The sequence below is a fragment of the Coregonus clupeaformis genome, chromosome 35 (genome assembly GCF_020615455.1).
Source record: "Coregonus clupeaformis isolate EN_2021a chromosome 35, ASM2061545v1, whole genome shotgun sequence".
Taxonomy (NCBI): Eukaryota; Metazoa; Chordata; class Actinopteri; order Salmoniformes; family Salmonidae; genus Coregonus; species Coregonus clupeaformis.
In genome coordinates, this window is record NC_059226.1 from 10,895,389 (window position 1) to 10,914,860 (window position 19,472).

At 39.2% G+C, this 19,472-nt stretch overlaps 1 protein-coding gene across 9 annotated transcripts in view; it reads left to right on the top strand.

Annotated features, from left to right (window-relative positions):
* The first annotated feature begins 4,136 nt into the window (after positions 1-4,136).
* Positions 4,137-19,472, top strand: part of LOC121551981 (microtubule-associated protein tau) — a 46,832-nt gene continuing 31,496 nt past the window's right edge. For 8 of the 9 annotated variants that reach the window (XM_041864669.2, XM_041864675.2, XM_041864677.2 and 5 more), the window contains exon 1: positions 4,137-4,282. The gene's annotated coding sequence lies outside the window, so the exon portion shown is untranslated. Of the gene's footprint in view, positions 4,283-4,448; positions 4,534-19,472 lie in introns of those variants that run through there. The other variant, XM_041864670.2, reaches the window with a different exon arrangement.

The window sequence follows — 19,472 nt, forward strand, 5'->3', positions numbered from 1 at the left end:
CTACATATCTGTGAGGGCTGTGGATTTAGAGGGAGGGAGAACTAGTTGTGAAATGTGTATATTCATACATGTACAGCATATTATGTTGCTAAGTAACTGTTTTCTACTGGTTGAACACTAAATAGAAACAACGGCCTCTGGCCTTGTATCTATGTAAATTCAGTCACATCAGAATGCCCACGTATTAGCATCATATGTTCTGGGATCTAATTGAATTAACCTCAATTCATAACACTGAAACCATAAACCAAAATTATTATTGCCTGAATGGTAATGCGAACTGGCACCAGAACAGTTGTATGCTGTAGCTACTGTAAGTCAAAGTAAATGAACAATAATTGGAAAATCCCTAGCTTTGCTGGTAAGATGGACTGATTTGGAGGCTTGAGAGGATCTGACCCTATACTCAGGGGATGAGACAACTGTTAAGAGCTCACCCTATTCAGTGAGTGATGCCAGAGCCATTGGGTGCAGCTGCTGTTGACGTAAGCTGGAGCTTAGGGACTGTTGTACCGACCGACTTAACACTGAAGTATGAGGATGCCCAACCCTACAGATGCAGAAGCATAAAAGCTAACCCACCCATCCTTTACCCCAATATATACACGCACACACACACACACACATACACACACACACATTTTTCTTAAACAACAAATATGTTTGCGTGATCTAATTTCTCATAAAACAACCCATATAGACCTGTCTCTGTCTGCCTCCCTCCACCCATCACCTGTTGGTCATGATGAGACACCATAAACATTGGCATCCCTTCTTTGCCTTTTTCACACATGACTTTAGCTAATCCACATCAGCTGTTGTTTTCTCTTTGTACATGTAGGTTTAGATGATATGTTATAGTGTGTGAGTATGCGTGAGTAAGATGTGCATACCAACATCTCTAGTCTTTACCCAGTGTATGGAAGAGGGAGGGGAGAGGAGGGGAGGGGAGAGGAGGGGAGGGGAGGGGAGGGGAGGGGAGGGGAGGGGAAGGGTCTATGAAACCACATAAGTCTGGAGGGAGGGTAGGAGGGTAACCTCTCTGTAAAAGTCTAACATCTGATGCCAGATAATCCTCTGGACAATAGCCTTGGCCTGTAAACAATCCAACAGCCGCACCACCTGCCCCCCCAAAATACACCCTTGACCTCTCCCTGAAGACTGGGCTTGGCTTGGGCCGGGAAGGAGAAGATGGACACCTTCCAGGCATGGCTGGTCAGTTGGTGTAGCACTCTCAAATGTTCTGTTTTATAGCAGAAAAGATGACGGAATGATGTAAAGAGTTTGAGTCACTGACCAGTAGGATCTCAATGCAGTAATGTTAGTGCAAAGTATTGAGTGTCACCGATACACTACGCTAAGTATGCGTCAATGCATGTAACCGTGGTAAACCACACAGAATACTTATACGAATACTCTACTACTGTATGTTGTTTAGTACATTAAACAACATTGGTTACACTCATAAAGAAATGATACAGAATACATGCATGTGTGTCGCAAAATGTAGACTGATAAGGAAGTAGCCGACACTTGTGTGTGACTGACAAAAAAGGCCTACTACAGTACATAACGCCATGTTGTGCATAGTGCTTTGACCTCACAAAGACACAAGTTTCAGCGTGGGAGACATGAATGCTTGTACCAACTCCTTAGAGCAGAGTCTATGATTGTACACTGAGTGTACGAAACATTAGGAACACCTTCCTAATATTGAGTTGCACCCCCCTTTGCCCTCAGAACTGCCTCAATTCGTAGCGGCATGGACTCTACAAAGTGTCGAAAGCGTTCCACAGGGATGCTGGCCCATGTTGACTGTAATGCTTCTCACAGTTGTGTCAAGTTGGTTGGATGTCCTTTGGGTGGTGGACCATTCTTGATACACACGGGAAACTGTTGAGCATGTGTAAACCGGTGCGCCTGTTGTCTTGCCCGTTCACCCTCTGAATGGCACACATTCACGACCCATGTCTTTATTTTTTAATTGTTTTATTTAACTAGGCAAGTCAGTTAAGAATAAATTCTTATTTACAATGACGGCCTACACCGGCCAAACCCGGACAATGCTGGGCCAATTGCGCGCCGCCCTATGGGACTCCCAAACACGGCCGGTTGTGATACAGCTTGGAATCGAACCAGGGGGTCTGTAGTGACGCCTCAAGCACTAGAAATGCAGTGCCTTAGGGAGCCCAATTATCTCAAGGCTTAAAAATCCTTCTTTAACCTGTCTCCTACCCTTCATCGACACTGATTGAAGTGGATTTAACAGGTTACATCAATTATTGGATCATAGCTTTCACCTGGATTAACCTGGTCAGTCTATGTCATGGAAAGAGCATAATGTTTTGTACACTCAGTGTAAGTCTATGCTGGGGGATGTTATCCAGAGAAAGGATGCCACCCTGTGGCTAAAAAATCAAGGAGCTTTTTCTCTGTTTCTACTTGACTGCCTTTAGTTGAAATCCAACATAAATCTGCCTCACATGCCTAAAACCAGACTAGAACAGACTGACATATTCTGTCTTACACTTACAGTATATTGGCCCTGTGATAGACTTGTGTCCTTTCCAGGGGGTGTACTTGCACATCAAGCTGCCTCATTCTATAGAAACAGCCAAGGCTCATGCAAGGCTACTTACTTACTTACACTAATATGGTAATTAAATATTGCAATTAAATCAACAGTGCCGTACCATAGCCTATACACTATTATGCAAAGCTTTAGTGAGTGTCAATATGGCATAGACAGAACAATTTCAAACCACAGAACTGCAGATAGGATTTATCTTATTTTATTTGGCTTTGAAAGACCATAATCAGTAGTAAAATATGAATATTTATTTCAAGGTATGTTAAGATCAATTGTTAGATATTGGTTACAATTTAAGAGATGAATAATGTTAAATCACCTCAAATAAAATGCAGACCAAACACACCATAGTAATTTCAGACATGTACCATCTGCCTCTTTCTCACCCTCTCCCTCCTTTGTCCCTAACTGGAGAAAAAAATGCATGCCCATTCTCAAGTGGTCTGGTTGCTAAGCAACTCCAGGGGCTAACCTCAACCCTGCCTCATGGTTAAGACTTCCTCTATAAAATGTATGACACAACGCAATGCTTTCTGGCAACACTCTGTATGCAACATGTATTACACATGCAAACCATTGCTTTGCAAAAATATCAGTATGTGCTTCTAGGAGGGTCTATCTCCTAATAAACATACCAGACCTAGGGTGAAATATGCCAAGTACTTTCATATAATAAACTTGAGGTGTGCTTGATTTAGCTTGGAGTTTGCACTTTGGGGACTATTCCATTGATTCCATAAGGAAACAAATTATATTCCATACACTGTAAGTGTATGTATAGTATAGTTACAAGTAATTACACAATTGTAACTAATTACTGCCCTCTGTGGTTGGTTTAGTATGGAGGAGTGTTAGATCAGTCAGTCTGCCAGTGCTGTAGGCAAGGCCTATAGATGTTTAGAGGTCACTAACAGTGACAAGCACAGTGCTTCCCTTGCTATACCCCACCCACAGGTTGTAGGGAAAGGGGGTATTGCCACTCCAGATCCCTCCAAGCAGGTTTTCCAGTAATTCTTACATAATCATTGGTAAATTGACACTAAGCCAGGCCTAGAGGAATGGAAATTCAAATATATTAGATTAGATGAGTCATTGGTTTAATGTAAGAAAATAACAAAAGGTGGCCTATTGGTAAAAATTTTGTCTGTCACGTATTACATAGGGCAGAAGGCTATTTAACAAGTTTGGTCTCCCATTGTGTCATTCATTTGGGTTAGCGTTGTAGATCATCTCTGAAGACCTGCAATTTGTTCATAGCAGCTAAACTAGTTTTAATATCATAATCTAACACCATCTTATCAACAGATCAGACAGAGGAGGCTGGTGGGAGGAGCTATCTGAGGACCTGCTCATTGTAATTTTTGGAATTGAGTAAATGGAAAGGCATCAAACACATCAAACATATGGAAACCACATGTTTGACTCCGTTCCATGAATTCCATTCCAGCCATTACAATGAGCCCGTCCTCCTATAGCTCCTCCTACCAGCCTCCTCTGAGATCAGTGTAGGCCTACACACAAACCTCTTATTTCAAGCATTCTAGTGCAGAACGGTCAGGAAGAATTTCAGAACAATCTCTGTCTGTACTCTGGCGCCCTCCTCCCCTTCAGGCCGCCTAGTGAACTACTATTCTCTGTCGGGTGTCCACTGAGTGACTGCAGCTGGAGAGACAATAACTGTCTGCCACACAGGTAAGAGAGAAAGACGCCTTATCCATTTATAGCAAACCTAATACATTCTGCAAGTCATTGCGCCTAGGTGTCTTCGATTGATGAAGAATTCGAGCAATTTCCGCAAAACAAAAGTGCTATTCATGCTTGTCATTTAACGTTAGCTTTGAGCAACCGAGCGATTTTTTTTTCTTCTGTTGCCAAGGTCTGGGTGTGAGGAGAGGTTGGGCCTGGGTACTGTCTTGCCTTGGCTAGCTGCTTCATCGCAACAGGCAAGAAATCCAAACAAGCCATGTGGATAATTGGATCAAAAGTAGCTACATGGATTTGTCCAGAAACATGTACTTTGTAGTTTAATGTTATATATTTTGACTTTTAACTTAATTATGGAGATATGATAGCTGTCATGAGGTGTAAACTGAGGCTAGCTAATTAATGTAGCCAAGGGGTGTAGCTAGCAAGCTACAAATTAGCTAGCTAGCTATCAAACTAATTAGCTTAGCGTTAACTATCTAACTAGGCAATTATTATGGCCCCAGATTTAGCTATGATTTTAGCTAATAGTGCCCTTCTATTTTGCCTACTTGAGGCCTGTCTTTACTTTGGGTAGCTTGTCTTGCTTGAGAAAACTGAAAAAACAAATCACACAGTGTTCCTTACAGGATAGGTTTTTGCCTGATATAGTATTTCTGCTTTGATCCATGTTCAGACAGTAGTTAACTTTTATAGCTACATCAACACTTGTGTGTCAGTTAGATTTTTGTGCAATATCATAGGCAGTAGCTTTGCTTCTGGAGCCTATGAAATAGTTTTTTCGCAGCGGTGCTTTCCGCGGACAATGGTGCTGATGTTGGCTTATCAGCTCACCGCTGGCACTGGCTGGTGGCTACACCTTATCATCAGGCCACTTACTGTCAGTGGCTTGCCTGACTGTAGTTACTTGCTGTCCACTATAGAAATCCAAAAGTAGACAGTCAAACTAATGTTATTTAACCTGCTTATTAGCTAATTATTCATATTTCAGGAATGCTTTGAAATGGTTTGGTCGTGCGCTGCCGCACCTCCCTTTCCAGGAATGCAGACGATGTAAAGTATTGCTATTACAACTTTGTAATCAAGTAGTAGGTCGCGTATTCATTTTAAGCCACTTTGTTAGAGAATGTAGTCCTATTCATCTTGGCTCAAAGTCCATTCTAATTTGTGAGGAGATGCCTTCCGCGAGCCCTTGCCATGTGCTGCTTTGTCTGAAACAAAACGATTCACTGTAGAATCGATGAACTGTTTTCCATACTATTTCGATATTATTCAGCACACTTGTAATTTTCATATTGATGTCTATTCTTGCCAAATTGGGCCATAACATAATGGCGTTTGTCGGTGCTTTTTCAATGTGGCGGACACACCTCTTTCTCGCTCTGCTATCGGCAATTTGTAATAGCTCTTGAGCTGTGAGTTGCAGTGAGAGATGAGCATGCATGATCTCAGTCCGGTTTCGCTACTTGCCGGTAGGTCTGTACATTTGTTAGATGAATCAACACTCTCCATTAACCCTCGACTATTTTTGCTCGAGGTCGAAATCATAGGCAGAGTCTATTGCAAAGGAATATCGAGGGACAAAGGCTTATCTGCATTTCTCTCCTATCCAATTCCTCCTCCACGCCCATCTTGTTAAATGTAGCCCGGAGAATGCTGTAAGAATTTTACTTCCCTGATCTGATATGTTGGAAATCTGTAGAAAGGACTTATTGTCCTGTTTGAAGAGCTCTTCCAGAACTAGACCTAATTCCATTAACATTGTATTCTATATTCATTAGTATTGGGATATAGCCTAACTTAAGTAAATAAGTTAACTTAAGAAAATAAGGAAAATTGTTTATTCCTAGACATCATTTTAGGGTTTTGTTGGTTAAAAAATGCTGACAAATGGCCCTTAGTTTTCAAATTTCCAAGCATAATTTGATTGGACCGCCCAATTAGGAAGCTCTGTAAAACATGACTAAAGCCTAATTGGATGAGCTGTTCTGCAGGCTACATGCTACTGCAGTGTAGTATGATAATCATACGACATACTGTGATTCCATTAGGGCCCTAATTTATGGCTGTTCTGTGTCCTCGACAGGGAATTTACATCTGCACTCATCCGTTTTGACCTCACTGAATGGGATCAGAGGCAGGGACCATCATTCAGTTAGCCGTAGTTCTACAACGTATCCCCAGTAACAATTATTTTAGTCTTCATTTTCAAGTTAAGATAAAGACTTAACTAAATTGGCAATCACCTAACTCTTTATAAACAAGATGCACAAAACCCGAGTGCATCATTGTGATTGGATGGCGAAAAAGAGATCCTAGCCAACACTAATTGGCATTGGTCCAATATTTAGCCAAAGCACTCCTTACTTTCTGCACTTCTATACATGTCAGGGTGCACTATGAATCAAAGAATTGTCTCGGGAGACCCATGCTGAGTGCATTAGTGTAGCCTAGAGTAAGCTGCTGCTGGACCCCAGCTGTAGGGAATAGGGTACTATTTGGGACGTGGCCTGTCTGCCCGCCCTGCCACAAGCAGCTCTACACACACCTCTGTGCGGTCATCAGTGGTCCATGCCAGCAGATGTATCTCACACTCAACAGCTGGCCAGATGAACAGGACATGACTTGTTACCTTAACGTGATCGCTCGCACCCGTGAAATAAACCTTATAAATCTCAAACCCAGTATTCGTAAAGGACATTAGATGGAGAGGAGACCAATGTTACCAAGTATTTCATGATTGACAACTCTTACTAGCTTAATATCTGTTGGCTGCCTTTGAGTGCATGATTAAGGGACTTGGTTTCAACGCTGTCTGCATCCTTGCTCACTCTCTTGCAGTCTGTTATAAGATGTACAGACGTATAGGATTACTATCACACTGTGCTGCTATTTTTCCTTAGGGACATTTGCAGTACAGGATATAGGTAAATGCCAGACATTCTTTGAGGGCCACTCACTGATTGCCTACGCCATGAGCCTCTGACATCTTAGCATATAAATACAGAATTACTTTAATGTTCTAGCTATAAATAATTGGATTCACCTAACGTTTGAGAAAGAATAGGCTACATACATTTTAGCCTGCATTTAATGTGGAAGACAAAAACCTATCAATAATATTGACTCAAATACTTGAGGATACCTTTAGCCTAATTAATAAACTCCTCCATCCAGAATTCCCCTATAACTCATGCAGGTAGGAGATCTCCAGAGCAGATGCTAGGTCTTGTCCTGGCTCTTTGTCAGATCTCAAGGACACGCATACTCTACTGTAGCACAGGAGGTTGGTGGCGCCTTAATTTGGGAGGATAGGCTTGTTGTAATGACTGCAGCGGAATGGCATCAAACACATGGCTTCCGTGGCTTCCGTGTGTTTGATGCCATTCCATTCGCTCCATTCCAGCCATTATTATGAGCCGTCCTCCCCTCAGCAGCCTCCACTGGACTGTAGTGTGCTGTAATGTAAGGGTGGTGCAGGCAGCAAGGTCACTGATCCACAGCAGTGCAGAGAGAGCCCAGATGAGCTTCCTTTGGTTAAACTGGCTCTCCGCTAATCTGGGATGTCTTGGCCTCGGTGTCATGCGGATTCTTTGAGTGGTGGTTCAACTCTGCCTGTAGGGATGTTAGCCTTCCTAGCCTATTTCTTCTTAGTTGTTTTGAGTGAAAAATACTGAACTAGGCCTTATTTCACTCGATGGTAGAGGCACCTATTTCTTTATTAACTCTCCACTCTTCATGTTTGTGTATTGAGGAGATTAACATCTCCTAACGGTAGGACCTAACACACCCAAGGGTCCTGATTCAGCACTGGGCCAACCCTGGGCTTCTGGGCAGGAAAACGGTCAAAGTTTCTCATGTATTTTTTAACCTTGAGACTGGTTGGTTCTCAAGCTCTGAGGAGTGGTAGCCTAATGCTGCACGCACGAGCGGTTAGTAGATCCATTTGCACAGGCGATCGGAGAGCATCTCTGATATCTGTTTCCTAGCAGATACTGAGGTTTCCAGAGGAAGCCAGCAGCACCAGCTCTCTCTCTCTCTCTCGTTCTAGCTCTCTCTCTCTCTTTACCCCCCCCCCTCTCTCTTCCTCCCTCTCTCTCTATCTCTCCGTCTCTCATCATGCTGCACAGAGCACTGCGCTGTGGAGCGCTGCCTACAGATGACCTGCTCTGCCCTGGCCTCTGAGGCACCCGGTGCTTTCTCTGCTTCCACCGACACTGCATCTGTAGTATGAGACCAATGTTCACGGTCCACATGAATGCCGTTAGGGGAAATAAAGAGAGAGGGAGAGAACGATAGAGAGAGAGACAAAAGGGAGAGAGAGCGTGGTGAAGTCCTGCCTCTTATCACATCCATCCCTAATAGCAGGGACCGACTGTGGTAACTAGGTCAGATCCACTGACTGAGGCAGCCAACTGTGAGTGGAGCGGGTCGGGCAGGACTCATGGAGTGGGTGACCCTCTGTCAGTAAAGACGAACACCTACAGAACACAGACCCATAACCCACATGCCAAAACCTCAACTAGAAACATAATCGACTCTATGATCTTGTTTTTTTGCAGTCATCTTTACTCTTCCAACCTATTTGAGTTGATTCATGGTTCCTCTGAGTCTTAAGTCGGAATGTATTGGCAACATCATGCAGCCTTGCTCTGTTTGCAGACTCAGCAGGGTCACCACGTTTCTTACCAGCCCAAGACCCGGAGACATGTTAACTGCGTAATGGAGAGGCTGCTTGTTCTATAATTGATCTATCTGTAGCAGACTCTACACCTGTCACAGACTGGCCATTTAATGATGGTTAGCTTAAACCTGCAGGCGTGTCGAACAGACATGTCAAGGTGTGTTTATTGGTCAACATGCTAAGTAGAAGATTCAGACCCAGCGGGCCAAACTGGTTGCAATGATATCATTACAATGACTTCATAATGACGCAGTTGCAACCAGCTTTGCCCGCTGGGGAGTGGTTAGTTTCTCTTGCAGTGTGAGGGTGTCCTGGACCTAGAGTGTGTCCAGGACATCTTGGCTAAATGGGTGCTGCTATATTTTGGTAACGGGGGTGATGACTACCTTGAAATAGACGGTTCGCTTTGAGTCCATGAATGTCAATGGACTCGCTGGAGCCATCCGTTTATTTATGTTTGAAACTCAGTCACGTCATGGTTGACTTTACTGCACCCTAGTTATCCGCCTCAATGATTGAATGAAAGCCAGACATTTGAATGAATCAGAATGATGCCGCAAAGGAAGGAACCCTTGTCAATTTGTATTAGAAATGTTGCCTAATCCCAGGAAATTCAACTGATTACATAAACCAGGCTAAATGTAAGGCAGCTGTCCTGATGACTTCTTCTCTGTCTGCATCCTTAACAGATTCCTTGTTTTAAAAATGTATTTTTGAGGTTATTATTGCTTATTTTAAAGGGATATTGTAATACAGTGTGGTACTGACACTCAATATCATTCTCAATAGTATTCCTGTTACATACGTTAGCCTGCATTTACTGATAGATTAATCAATTAGCCTACATGGCCATCTAGCAACATTATCATATTTGGAGTTAGCAATCTAGCTAAGTGTTTTGAGTTCCCACTTCCTCAGGTTGTGAATAATATAGCCTCGGTCAATATGCACAAAGATGTCAGCAAATTCTCTGAAGAGGCAAAAATACTACTGATAATTCTGGATCCTGCATTTCCTGGATCTGTTAGATGAAATAGTTTACTTTTTTAATCATAGGCTACCATCTCAGTTGCCTTATTTGGCACTTGAAAAAAATTGTCTGGAGCCCTGTCGCTAATGGAAAGTAACTGTCCATTTAAAAAAATCTTATAAAATCTTAGTATTTGTTGTTATCAGGCATAATAGTTATATTTATCGCAATATGACTTTTTGTTCAAATCGCCCTGCTCTAGCACCTCCCCCCAAAATAATGAATCGCTGATTTATCGTTATCGCAAACAATGGGTCAATTTATCGCAATATGGATTTTTTTCCTAGCTCTAGTTCAAAACCACCGTACCACACGCAGGTCCTCAAACCAGCGACATAAATCCGGGAACATGTTTTGCTAGACATTTATCAGGCCAACGAAACTGCTGCCTCTATGTTCCGCCTCTCAGCCTGTCCCTCCCATTGCATCCCAGAAGCCATCAGCTTTAATGCTCTGCACTGTACTGTTTACGGCACTACATCCATCATCCATCCCTGCTCTGACCTGAACACTGGGAAGAAGAGGACTGCTTTACCCTCACAGTGGCATCAGAGGACGGTGCGTCTTTTTAATCTTACCATGAGATAGCCTAGCCAAGCCACAATAAACTAAGGCATTTGCACTTTCAACACGTGAGAGTGCCTTGGAAGTTATCTTTGGAAGCTTTTCCACTTGTATGCCTATGCATTGTTCACACTACCAGGATCAACTTCGTTTTGCTTGTTCCTGGCATCCGAGGGTGTTCGTAGTGAAGTCATCCCTGACTGAACCGCTGGAGATCTGAGGTGAAGTGGGTTGTGTGAGGATTTGTCCTGGAGGACATCAGCGACATCGGTGATGACTGACAACAATGTCTTCTCCCTGACCCCCTGACCTGAGTGAGTGTATAGAGCCAGCCCAGTGACAGGGAGGAATGTTGAGAAAGCCAGTCAGTCAGCCAGCTGATGGGATGTGATCAGCATGACTGGAATGTCCCCTCTCCTCACAGCACAGCTCATAAATAAATGATCTCTTTGGCTTCTGTCACCACAGTGAAACGAACACAGGAGCTCACAGATTGTGTCCCTTGTAGAAGATACAAGACCTAGCCTACTTTTGGGTTTGCATGTCATCGTCCCCTCCTGAATCATTGAAAATAATACTGTGACTAAATTAGTATTGTGATGGACGGTGGGCACTCTGTGTAGGGTCAGTAGCTCTGAGTTCATGGGGTATTTTTATGCCTCAGTCAGTGGCAGCAGGTCTGTTGCCTAGCCCTAAATTAAAGGGGTAGTTTACCCAAAATGACACATTGGTTTCCTGTAAGCAGTCTATGGACAAGGTATGACAGCGATCCATGCTTTGGTTTAGTTTCCTTGGCACTGTTTCCAAATGTTAACATTTTAGCATATGTGGCACGAATCCCATTCAAGCCATGGTACCGATATTAGCATTTTTCGCGCATCTACAGTATGTTCCATAAACTGCTTACAGGGTTGTAGTGGGGTAATATTTGATTAATGCAAATTATATATACCTCACATGCGACTCATAATAAGACTAAGCAATTAGCCTGTTCAAATGTTTATCTGACTCCATAAAATATAGTAAAACCGTGTGCAATCAAGTATTATGTGTTTAGCTGACTAAGATCAAGGAATGGTCATGAGGAGCGAATATCAAAGCAAGTATTATTTAATAACTTTGTAAAATGAATGGATTCACATACATGGCATAAAGCTTAAGTTACAAGGCAAAACTGTCATTAACAAAACATAATTCTAGGCATATACACTGAGTATAAAAAACATGAAGGACACCTGCTCTTTCCATGACATAGACTGACCAGGTGAAATCTATGATCCCTTATTGATGTTACTTGTTAAATCCACTTCAAATCAGTGTAGATGAAGGGGAGGAGACAGGTTAGAAGGATTTTTAAGACTTGAGGCATGGATTGTGTATGTGTGCCATTCAGAGGGTGAATGGGCAAGACAAAATATTGAAGTGCCTTTGAACGGGGTATGGTAGTAGGTGCCAGGCGCACCGGTTTGTGTCAAGAACTGCAACGCTGCTGGGTTTTTCACGCTCAACAGTTTCCTGTGTGTATCAAGAATGGTCCACCACCCAAAGGACATCCAGCCAACTAGACACAACTGTGGGAAGCATTGGAGTCAACATGGGCCAGCATCCCTGTGGAAGGCTTTCGACACCTTGTAGAGTCCATGCCCTGACGAATTGAGGCTGTTCTGAGGACAAAATCCATGTCTCAATTGTCTCAAGGCTTAAAAATCCTTCTTTAACCTGTCTCTTCCCCATCATCTACACTGATTTGAAGTGTATTTAACAAGTGACATCAATAAGGGATCATAGCTTTTACCATTACAGGCAAAACGGATTGAGATTGTCTTTATGACGTCATGTCAACCAGTTTTGTCCAGTATTGCCCCGCTGGGTCTTGGTTCATGATTCGCATTCTCCCCAAACAATACCGGCTTCTCATCGAGTCAGGATAATGCCTGCCTGAGTTGCACAAATGGCATCAACATTTTCAAACAGGCATCTAAAAATAGAGCCAACTTTGGGGGATTTTGGTCCGATCACCAGAAACCTTGTTTGAACTTGGCCTTCGTTTTTGTTATTACAGAGCAGATTAGGCTATTGTTTCCTCTTTGGGGAGAAATCAATGCAGGGCTTTTGTGAACTAATTGTGTAATACTGTGGGGTAATTTCAGAACAATCCTTTCTTCTGTTTTACATGCAACCGGTCTGCTTTCCCTTAGCCTAGCAGCTTCACCGTCTTCCAGGGCTGAGTCACATCACAGCTACAGTACGTATAGCCCTGGCTGGAGCCAAACAGTGACAATGTTAAGAGTGGACACTCAGAAGGAGGACCCTGGAGAGGACAAGGTGGATGCATTGCTGTAGCCTTTCTGGGAACAACTTCTTTTCTGGGACAGTGAAAGCAAGAAACCCCATTTCACCACATTAGAAAGAAACATTCCACTTCTCTATATTGTAGCAGCTTGTTTTCCTGTTTCTTTCTGCATTCCATCTCTGTCCCACACGATGCTCCACCCATTCTCCTCCTGACGCTCTCCTGTGTTTCTCATAGTGATTAGACTGAACCAGCAATTTTTGTATAACGTTCCTTGTCATTCTGTGCGTCCCAAATGGCACCATATTCCCTATAGGCACTACTTTGGTCCCTGGTCAAAAGTAGTGCACTATATAGGGAATAGGGTCCCATTTGGACATAATGTGGATCTGCATGGATGGGCAGCGAACACTCCGGGCCTCAGACTACAAACATTTTCCCCCTCTCTCCTCTTTCCTCTTTAAAACTCTGTCTGACTGTGGTCTGGCTGCAGACATCGAATGACCCCCCTCAGAAACAGCTCTTAATACGGCATGTGTTATGCTCAAATCACCCAAGTACTTGCCTCTAGCCTAATTTCATGAATATACATGGTATGCTGAAACCAATTCTAGTGGAAAACTGAAGACTGCATCTAGCCTAATATGAGAGGAAAGCGTCTAGACTATTCAGAATTTTTCTTTTTGGGGAAACGACACCAGAGGAGAAATGTCTCTATTTAATCTCTAAAATGTCTCTATTTAATCTCTAAAATGTCTCTATTTAATCTCTAAAATGTCTCTAGTTAATCTCTAAGGAAGTCTCTAAAATGTCTCTAGTTAATCTCTAAAATGTCTCATTTAATCTCTAAAATGTCTCTATTTAATCTCTAAAATGTCTCTAGTCAATCGCTAAAATGTCTCTATTTCATCTTTAAAATGTCTCTATTTAATCTCTAAAATGTCTCTATTTAATCTCTAAAATGTCTCTATTTAATCTCTAAAATGTCTCTAGTTAATCTCTAAGAAGTCTCTAAAATGTCTCTAGTTAATCTCTAAAATGTCTCATTTAATCTCTAAAATGTCTCTATTTAATCTCTAAAATGTCTCTAGTCAATCGCTAAAATGTCTCTATTTCATCTTTAAAATGTCTCTAGTTAATCTCTAAAATGTCTCTATTTAATCTCTAAAATGTCTCTAGTTAATCTCTAAAATGTCTCTATTTAATCTCTAAAATGTCTCTAGTCAATCGCTAAAATGTCTCTATTTCATCTTTAAAATGTCTAGTTAATCTCTAAAATGTCTCTATTTCATCTTTAAAATGTCTCTTTCATCTTTAAAATGGCTATTTAATCTCTAAAATGTCTCTAGTTAATCTCTAAGATGTCTCTAAAATGTCTCTAGTTAATCTCTAAAATGTCTCTAAGATGTCTCTAAAATGTCTCTAGTAATCTCTAAAATGTCTCTATTTAATCTCATTTAATCTCTAAAATGTCTCATTTAATCTCTAAAATGTCTCATTTAATCTCTAAAATGTCTCTAGTCAATCGCTAAAATGTCTCTATTTCATCTCTAAAATGTCTCTATTTCATCTCTAAAATGTCTCTATTTCATCTTTAAAATGTCTCTATTTCATCTTTAAAATGGCTATTTAATCTCTAAAATGTCTCTAGTTAATCTCTAAGATGTCTCAAATGTCTCTAGTTAATCTCTAAAATGTCTCTAGTTAATCTCTAAAATGTCTCTAGTTAATCTCTAAAATGTCTAGTTAATCTCTAAAATGTCTCTATTTAATCTCTAAAATGTCTCATTTAATCTCTAAAATGTCTCTATTTAATCTCTAAAATGTCTCTAGTCAATCGCTAAAATGTCTCTATTTCATCTTTAAAATGTCTAGTTAATCTCTAAAATGTCTCTATTTCATCTTTAAAATGTCTCTATTTCATCTTTAAAATGGCTATTTAATCTCTAAAATGTCTCTAGTTAATCTCTAAGATGTCTCTAAAATGTCTCTAGTTAATCTCTAAAATGTCTCTAAAATGTCTCTAAAATGTCTCTAGTTAATCTCTAAAATGTCTCTAGTTAATCTCTAAAATGTCTCTAGTTAATCTCTAAAATGTCTCTATTTAATCTCTAAAATGTCTATTTAATCTCTAAAATGTCTCTAGTCAATCGCTAAAATGTCTCTATTTCATCTTTAAAATGTCTCTAGTTAATCTCTAAAATGTCTCTATTTCATCTTTAAAATGTCTCTAGTTAATCTCTAACATGTCTCTATTTAATCTCTAAAATGTCTCATTTAATCTCTAAAATGTCTCTATTTAATCTCTAAAATGTCTCTAGTCAATCGCTAAAATGTCTCTATTTCATCTTTAAAATGTCTCTAGTTAATCTCTAAAATGTCTCTATTTCATCTTTAAAATGTCTCTATTTCATCTCTAAAATGTCTCTAGTTAATCTCTAAGATGTCTCTAAAATGTCTCTAGTTAATCTCTAAAATGTCTCTAAGATGTCTCTAAAATGTCTCTAGTTACTCTCTAAAATGTGTCTAGTCAATCGCTAAAATGTCTCTAGTTAATCTCTAAAATGTCTCTAGTTAATCTCTAAAATGTCTCTAGTTAATCTCTAAAATGTCTCTATTTCATCTTTAAAATGTCTCTATTTCATCTTTAAAATGTCTCTAGTTAATCTCTAAAATGCCTCTAGTTAATCTCTAAAATGTCTCTAGTTAATCTCTAAAATGTCTCTAGTTAATCTCTAAGATGTCTCTAGTTAATCTCTAAAATGTATCTAGTTAATCTCTAAAAATGCCTCTAAAATGTCTCTAGTTCATCTCTAAAATGTCTCTATTTCATCTCTAAAATGTCTCTAGTTCACCTCTAAGATGTCTCTATTTTATCACTGTATCTGCCCTCTGTCGTATGGCTAGAATGAGAGCTGAGCATCAGAAGACTGTGAGGAGAGTTCCTCCATTTCTTCAATCTCCTTTGGATTCTGCTGTATCATGCCGCTGCACTGGGCTGGGCAGTATAACGTTCCTTGTCATTCTGTGTGTCCCAAATGGCACCATATTCCCTATAGGCACTACTTTGGTCCCTGGTCAAAAGTAGTGCACTATATAGGGAATAGGGTCCCCATTTGGACATAATGTGGATCTGCATGGATGGGCAGCGAACACTCCGGGCCTCAGACTACAAACATTTTCCCCCTCTCTCCTCTTTCCTCTTTAAAACTCTGTCTGACTGTGGTCTGGCTGCAGACATCGAATGACCCCCCCTCAGAAACAGCTCTTAATACGGCATGTGTTATGCTCAAATCACCCAAGTACTTGCCTCTAGCCTAATTTCACATGAATATACATGGTATGCTGAAACCAATTCTAGTGGAAAACTGAAGACTGCATCTAGCCTAATATGAGAGGAAAGCGTCTAGACTATTCAGAATTTTTCTTTTTGGGGAAACGACACCAGAGGAGAAATGTCTCTATTTAATCTCTAAAATGTCTCTATTTAATCTCTAAAATGTCTCTATTTAATCTCTAAAATGTCTCTAGTTAATCTCTAAGAAGTCTCTAAAATGTCTCTAGTTAATCTCTAAAATGTCTCATTTAATCTCTAAAATGTCTCTATTTAATCTCTAAAATGTCTCTAGTCAATCGCTAAAATGTCTCTATTTCATCTTTAAAATGTCTCTATTTAATCTCTAAAATGTCTCTATTTAATCTCTAAAATGTCTCTATTTAATCTCTAAAATGTCTCTAGTTAATCTCTAAGAAGTCTCTAAAATGTCTCTAGTTAATCTCTAAAATGTCTCATTTAATCTCTAAAATGTCTCTATTTAATCTCTAAAATGTCTCTAGTCAATCGCTAAAATGTCTCTATTTCATCTTTAAAATGTCTCTAGTTAATCTCTAAAATGTCTCTATTTAATCTCTAAAATGTCTCTAGTTAATCTCTAAAATGTCTCTATTTAATCTCTAAAATGTCTCTAGTCAATCGCTAAAATGTCTCTATTTCATCTTTAAAATGTCTAGTTAATCTCTAAAATGTCTCTATTTCATCTTTAAAATGTCTCTTTCATCTTTAAAATGGCTATTTAATCTCTAAAATGTCTCTAGTTAATCTCTAAGATGTCTCTAAAATGTCTCTAGTTAATCTCTAAAATGTCTCTAAGATGTCTCTAAAATGTCTCTAGTAATCTCTAAAATGTCTCTATTTAATCTCATTTAATCTCTAAAATGTCTCATTTAATCTCTAAAATGTCTCATTTAATCTCTAAAATGTCTCTAGTCAATCGCTAAAATGTCTCTATTTCATCTCTAAAATGTCTCTATTTCATCTCTAAAATGTCTCTATTTCATCTTTAAAATGTCTCTATTTCATCTTTAAAATGGCTATTTAATCTCTAAAATGTCTCTAGTTAATCTCTAAGATGTCTCAAATGTCTCTAGTTAATCTCTAAAATGTCTCTAGTTAATCTCTAAAATGTCTCTAGTTAATCTCTAAAATGTCTAGTTAATCTCTAAAATGTCTCTATTTAATCTCTAAAATGTCTCATTTAATCTCTAAAATGTCTCTATTTAATCTCTAAAATGTCTCTAGTCAATCGCTAAAATGTCTCTATTTCATCTTTAAAATGTCTAGTTAATCTCTAAAATGTCTCTATTTCATCTTTAAAATGTCTCTATTTCATCTTTAAAATGGCTATTTAATCTCTAAAATGTCTCTAGTTAATCTCTAAGATGTCTCTAAAATGTCTCTAGTTAATCTCTAAAATGTCTCTAAAATGTCTCTAAAATGTCTCTAGTTAATCTCTAAAATGTCTCTAGTTAATCTCTAAAATGTCTCTAGTTAATCTCTAAAATGTCTCTATTTAATCTCTAAAATGTCTCTATTTAATCTCTAAAATGTCTCTAGTCAATCGCTAAAATGTCTCTATTTCATCTTTAAAATGTCTCTAGTTAATCTCTAAAATGTCTCTATTTCATCTTTAAAATGTCTCTAGTTAATCTCTAACATGTCTCTATTTAATCTCTAAAATGTCTCATTTAATCTCTAAAATGTCTCTATTTAATCTCTAAAATGTCTCTAGTCAATCGCTAAAATGTCTCTATTTCATCTTTAAAATGTCTCTAGTTAATCTCTAAAATGTCTCTATTTCATCTTTAAAATGTCTCTATTTCATCTCTAAAATGTCTCTAGTTAATCTCTAAGATGTCTCTAAAATGTCTCTAGTTAATCTCTAAAATGTCTCTAAGATGTCTCTAAAATGTCTCTAGTTACTCTCTAAAATGTGTCTAGTCAATCGCTAAAATGTCTCTAGTTAATCTCTAAAATGTCTCTAGTTAATCTCTAAAATGTCTCTAGTTAATCTCTAAAATGTCTCTATTTCATCTTTAAAATGTCTCTATTTCATCTTTAAAATGTCTCTAGTTAATCTCTAAAATGCCTCTAGTTAATCTCTAAAATGTCTCTAGTTAATCTCTAAAATGTCTCTAGTTAATCTCTAAGATGTCTCTAGTTAATCTCTAAAATGTATCTAGTTAATCTCTAAAAATGCCTCTAAAATGTCTCAGTTCATCTCTAAAATGTCTCTATTTCATCTCTAAAATGTCTCTAGTTCACCTCTAAGATGTCTCTATTTTATCACTGTATCTGCCCTCTGTCGTATGGCTAGAATGAGAGCTGAGCATCAGAAGACTGTGAGGAGAGTTCCTCCATTTCTTCAATCTCCTTTGGATTCTGCTGTATCATGCCGCTGCACTGGGCTGGGCAGTATAACGTTCCTTGTCATTCTGTGTGTCCCAAATGGCACCATATTCCCTATAGGCACTACTTTGGTCCCTGGTCAAAAGTAGTGCACTATATAGGGAATAGGGTCCCATTTGGACATAATGTGGATCTGCATGGATGGGCAGCGAACACTCCGGGCCTCAGACTACAAACATTTTCCCCCTCTCTCCTCTTTCCTCTTTAAAACTATGTCTGACTGTGGTCTGGCTGCAGACATCGAATGACCCCCTCAGAAACAGCTCTTAATACGGCATGTGTTATGCTCAAATCACCCAAGTACTTGCCTCTAGCCTAATTTCACATGAATATACATGGTATGCTGAAACCAATTCTAGTGGAAAACTGAAGACTGCATCTAGCCTAATATGAGAGGAAAGCGTCTAGACTATTCAGAATTTTTCTTTTTGGGGAAACGACACCAGAGGAGAAATGTCTCTATTTAATCTCTAAAATGTCTCTATTTAATCTCTAAAATGTCTCTAGTTAATCTCTAAGAAGTCTCTAAAATGTCTCTACTTAATCTCTAAAATGTCTCTATTTAATCTCTAAAATGTCTCATTTAATCTCTAAAATGTCTCTATTTAATCTCTAAAATGTCTCTATTTAATCTCTAAAATGTCTCATTTAATCTCTAAAATGTCTCTATTTAATCTCTAAAATGTCTCTATTTCATCTTTAAAATGTCTCTATTTCATCTTTAAAATGGCTATTTAATCTCTAAAACGTCTCTAGTTAATCTCTAAGATGTCTCTAAAATGTCTCTATTTAATCTCTAAAATGTCTCTAGTTAATCTCTAAAATGTCTCTATTTAATCTCTAAAATGTCTCATTTAATCT